The 3,972-nt window shown below is 51.4% G+C and overlaps 10 non-coding genes across 10 annotated transcripts; 3 read left to right on the forward strand and 7 right to left on the reverse strand.

Moving 5' to 3' along the window:
- Positions 1–278: 278 nt before the first annotated feature.
- On the reverse strand, positions 279–351 carry trnar-acg (transfer RNA arginine (anticodon ACG)). The gene has a single exon. It is a non-coding gene; the product is annotated as a tRNA-Arg (tRNA).
- Positions 352–467: 116 nt separating this feature from the next.
- trnae-cuc (transfer RNA glutamic acid (anticodon CUC)) lies at positions 468–539 on the forward strand. The gene has a single exon. It is a non-coding gene; the product is annotated as a tRNA-Glu (tRNA).
- A 109-nt stretch (positions 540–648) lies between these two features.
- Positions 649–735, reverse strand: trnay-gua (transfer RNA tyrosine (anticodon GUA)). Its single transcript is given in 2 exon segments — positions 649–684; positions 699–735. It is a non-coding gene; the product is annotated as a tRNA-Tyr (tRNA).
- A 568-nt stretch (positions 736–1,303) lies between these two features.
- trnae-uuc (transfer RNA glutamic acid (anticodon UUC)) lies at positions 1,304–1,375 on the reverse strand. The gene has a single exon. It is a non-coding gene; the product is annotated as a tRNA-Glu (tRNA).
- Positions 1,376–1,710: 335 nt separating this feature from the next.
- On the reverse strand, positions 1,711–1,783 carry trnar-acg (transfer RNA arginine (anticodon ACG)). The gene has a single exon. It is a non-coding gene; the product is annotated as a tRNA-Arg (tRNA).
- A 116-nt stretch (positions 1,784–1,899) lies between these two features.
- Positions 1,900–1,971, forward strand: trnae-cuc (transfer RNA glutamic acid (anticodon CUC)). Its single transcript has one exon. It is a non-coding gene; the product is annotated as a tRNA-Glu (tRNA).
- A 109-nt stretch (positions 1,972–2,080) lies between these two features.
- On the reverse strand, positions 2,081–2,167 carry trnay-gua (transfer RNA tyrosine (anticodon GUA)). The gene is given in 2 exon segments: positions 2,081–2,116; positions 2,131–2,167. It is a non-coding gene; the product is annotated as a tRNA-Tyr (tRNA).
- Positions 2,168–3,242: 1,075 nt separating this feature from the next.
- trnar-acg (transfer RNA arginine (anticodon ACG)) lies at positions 3,243–3,315 on the reverse strand. The gene has a single exon. It is a non-coding gene; the product is annotated as a tRNA-Arg (tRNA).
- A 116-nt stretch (positions 3,316–3,431) lies between these two features.
- trnae-cuc (transfer RNA glutamic acid (anticodon CUC)) lies at positions 3,432–3,503 on the forward strand. Its single transcript has one exon. It is a non-coding gene; the product is annotated as a tRNA-Glu (tRNA).
- Positions 3,504–3,613: 110 nt separating this feature from the next.
- Positions 3,614–3,700, reverse strand: trnay-gua (transfer RNA tyrosine (anticodon GUA)). The gene is given in 2 exon segments: positions 3,614–3,649; positions 3,664–3,700. It is a non-coding gene; the product is annotated as a tRNA-Tyr (tRNA).
- Between the last annotated feature and the right edge of the window lie 272 nt (positions 3,701–3,972).

Consider the following 3,972-nt stretch of genomic DNA (forward strand, 5'->3'; position numbering starts at 1 on the left):
CGCATTCGAAAAAACAAGTGTGGTCTTGCATTGTGACCGTTATCTCAAGGAAAAACAGCTTATCGCCCATCTGTCAAGGTACAGAAATGAAAAAATCATGAGATTAACAATGAAACTGAGACGCGGTTTTAACCGGGTGAGTTGCTGATTATTGGCTAGTTCGGATTTCATTTCGTGTCCAACTTTTTCTCAAAGCTCGGGTGGCACGTAGGAATAGGGCAACAATTCGGCAAGCCTGTGACATCAAAACCAAACTGCATTACGCAAAAATCAGAGAGCGAGCCAGCCAGGAGTCGAACCTAGAATCTTCTGATCCGTAGTCAGACGCGTTATCCATTGCGCCACTGGCCCACCGCCTGGGGATCCTCGTGCTTGCAGCCCGACTCGTTGGTTTTCGACGTGACAGAAGCCTGTATTGCTGTCTGCTTGTTCTCATGTTATTAGCAGGCCAGCATTAGATCGGCTCTTCCCTGGTGGTCTAGTGGTTAGGATTCGGCGCTCTCACCGCCGCGGCCCGGGTTCGATTCCCGGTCAGGGAAAGCTCTTTTGCCCCCCCTCCCCCCCAATGGCGGACTGTGAAATCAAGCTCTGTTGGCCGCTTTCAGAAGGCCAGCCCCCCCAAAAAAGGTGGGCACGTGAAAAACAACCTCCTTCGAGCCGGAGTCGAACCAGCGACCTAAGGATTGCCAACGCTCCTCCTACAGTCCTCCGCTCTACCAGCTGAGCTATCGAAGGCGCAGGTCTGTGAGGTCACAACCTCGGCCTATTAGGTTTCTGCAGCTCGACTGCTGGCCAAAAAACGGCTTTCGACGCAGGAAGACGTGTGGCCCTTTTTCGTAGAGGGAAGCACAGAGGAGCCCACCTTCCAATACCGGGAGTTGAACCCGGGCCACCTAGGTGAAAACCAGGAATCCTGGCGGTAGACCATATGGGAACTGGTCAGTGGAAGCCTTGTCCGGGTAAAAAAAAAGATTCCAAAAATACTCACGCCACGCATTCGAAAAAACAAGTGTGGTCTTGCATTGTGACCGTTATCTCAAGGAAAAACAGCTTATCGCCCATCTGTCAAGGTACAGAAATGAAAAAATCATGAGATTAACAATGAAACTGAGACGCGGTTTTAACCGGGTAAATTGCTGATTATTGGCTAGTTCGGATTTCATTTCGTGGGAACTGGTCAGCGGAAGCCTTGTCCGGGTAAAAAAAAAGATTCCAAAAATACTCACGGCACGCATTCGAAAAAACAAGGGTGGTCTTGCATTGTAACCGTTATCTCCTGACCGGTAGCAAAGAGGAGCCCGCCTTCCCATACCGGGAGTCGAACCCGGGCCGCCTGGGTGAAAACCAGGAATCCTGACCGCTAGACCATATGGGAACTGGTCAGCGGAAGCCTTGTCCGGGAAAAAAAAAAATTCCAAAAATACTCACGCCACGCATTTGAAAAAACAAGCGTGGTCTTGCATTGTAACCGTTATCTCAAGGAAAAACAGCCTATTGCCGGTCTGTCAAGGTACAGAAATGAAAAAATCATGAGATTAACAATGAAACTGAGACGCGGTTTTAACCGGGTGAGTTGCTGATTATTGGCTAGTTCGGATTTCATTTCGTGTCCAACTTTTTCTCAAAGCTCGGGTGGCACGTAGGAATAGGGCAACAATTCGGCAAGCCTGTGACATCAAAACCAAACTGCATTACGCAAAAATCAGAGAGCGAGCCAGCCAGGAGTCGAACCTAGAATCTTCTGATCCGTAGTCAGACGCGTTATCCATTGCGCCACTGGCCCACCGCCTGGGGATCCTCGTGCTTGCAGCCCGACTCGTTGGTTTTCGACGTGACAGAAGCCTGTATTGCTGTCTGCTTGTTCTCATCTTATTAGCAGGCCAGCATTAGATCGGCTCTTCCCTGGTGGTCTAGTGGTTAGGATTCGGCGCTCTCACCGCCGCGGCCCGGGTTCGATTCCCGGTCAGGGAAAGCTCTTTTGCCCCCCCTCCCCCCCAATGGCGGACTGTGAAATCAAGCTCTGTTGGCCGCTTTCAGAAGGCCAGCCCCCCCAAAAAAGGTGGGCACGTGAAAAACAACCTCCTTCGAGCCGGAGTCGAACCAGCGACCTAAGGATTGCCAACACTCCTCCTACAGTCCTCCGCTCTACCAGCTGAGCTATCGAAGGCGCAGGTCTGTGGGGTCACAACCTCGGCCTGTGAGGTCACAACCTCGGCCTATTAGGTTTCTGCAGCTCGACTGCTGGCCAAAAAAACGGCTTTCGACGCAGGAAGACGTGTGGCCCTTTTTCGTAGAGGGAAGCACAGAGGAGCCCACCTTCCAATACCAGGAGTCGAACCCGGGCCACCTAGGTGAAAACCAGGAATCCTGGCGGTAGACCATATGGGAACTGGTCAGTGGAAGCCTTGTCCGGGTAAAAAAAAAGATTCCAAAAATACTCACGCCACGCATTCGAAAAAACAAGTGTGGTCTTGCATTGTGACCGTTATCTCAAGGAAAAACAGCCTATCGCCCGTCTGTCAAGGTACAGAAATGAAAAAATCATGAGATTAACAATGAAACTGAGACGCGGTTTTAACCGGGTAAGTTGCTGATTATTGGCTAGTTCAGATTTCATTTCGTGGGAACTGGTCAGCGGAAGCCTTGTCCGGGAAAAAAAAAAGATTCCAAAAATACTCACGCCACGCATTCGAAAAAACAAGCGTGGTCTTGCATTGTAACCGTCATCTCCTGACCGGTAGCAAAGAGGAGCTCGCCTTCCCATACCGGGAGTCGAACCCAGGCCGCCTGGGTGAAAACCAGGAATCCTGACCGGTAGCAAAGATGAGCCCGCCTTCCCATACCGGGAGTCGAACCCGGGCCGCCTGGGTAAAACCAGGAATCCTGACCGCTAGACCATATGGGAACTGGTCAGCGGAAGCCTTGTCCGGGTAAAAAAAAAAAAATCCAAAAATACTCACGCCACGCATTTGAAAAAACAAGCGTGGTCTTGCGTTGTAACCGTTATCTCAAGGAAAAACAGCCTATCGCCGGTCTGTCAAGGTACAGAAATGAAAAAATCATGAGATTAACAATGAAACTGAGACGCGGTTTTAACCGGGTGAGTTGCTGATTATTGGCTAGTTCGGATTTCATTTCGTGTCCAACTTTATCTCAAAGCTCGGGTGGCACGTAGGAATAGGGCAACAATTCGGCAAGCCTGTGACATCAAAACCAAACTGCATTACGCAAAAATCAGAGAGCGAGCCAGCCAGGAGTCGAACCTAGAATCTTCTGATCCGTAGTCAGACGCGTTATCCATTGCGCCACTGGCCCACCGCCTGGGGATCCTCGTGCTTGCAGCCCGACTCGTTGGTTTTCGACGTGACAGAAGCCTGTATTGCTGTCTGCTTGTTCTCATGTTATTAGCAGGCCAGCATTAGATCGGCTCTTCCCTGGTGGTCTAGTGGTTAGGATTCGGCGCTCTCACCGCCGCGGCCTGGGTTCGATTCCCGGTCAGGGAAAGCTCTTTTGCCCCCTCTCCCCCCCAATGGCGGACTGTGAAATCAAGCTCTGTTGGCCGCTTTCAGAAGGCCGGCCCCCCCCAAAAAAGGTGGGCACGTGAAAAACAACCTCCTTCGAGCCGGAGTCGAACCAGCGACCTAAGGATTGCCAACGCTCCTCCTACAGTCCTCCGCTCTACCAGCTGAGCTATCGAAGGCGCAGGTCTGTGGGGTCACAACCTCGGCCTGTGAGGTCACAACCTCGGCCTATTAGGTTTCTGCAGCTCGACTGCTGGCCAAAAAACGGCTTTCGACGCAGGAAGACGTGTGGCCCTTTTTCGTAGAGGGAAGCACAGAGGAGCCCACCTTCCAATACCGGGAGTCGAACCCAGGCCACCTAGGTGAAAACCAGGAATCCTGGCGGTAGACCATATGGGAACTGGTCAGCGGAAGCCTTGTCCGGGTAAAAAAAAAAATCCAAAAATACTCA

This window comes from Garra rufa, chromosome 1 (assembly GCF_049309525.1).
Source record: "Garra rufa chromosome 1, GarRuf1.0, whole genome shotgun sequence".
NCBI classification, from domain to species: domain Eukaryota; kingdom Metazoa; phylum Chordata; class Actinopteri; order Cypriniformes; family Cyprinidae; genus Garra; species Garra rufa.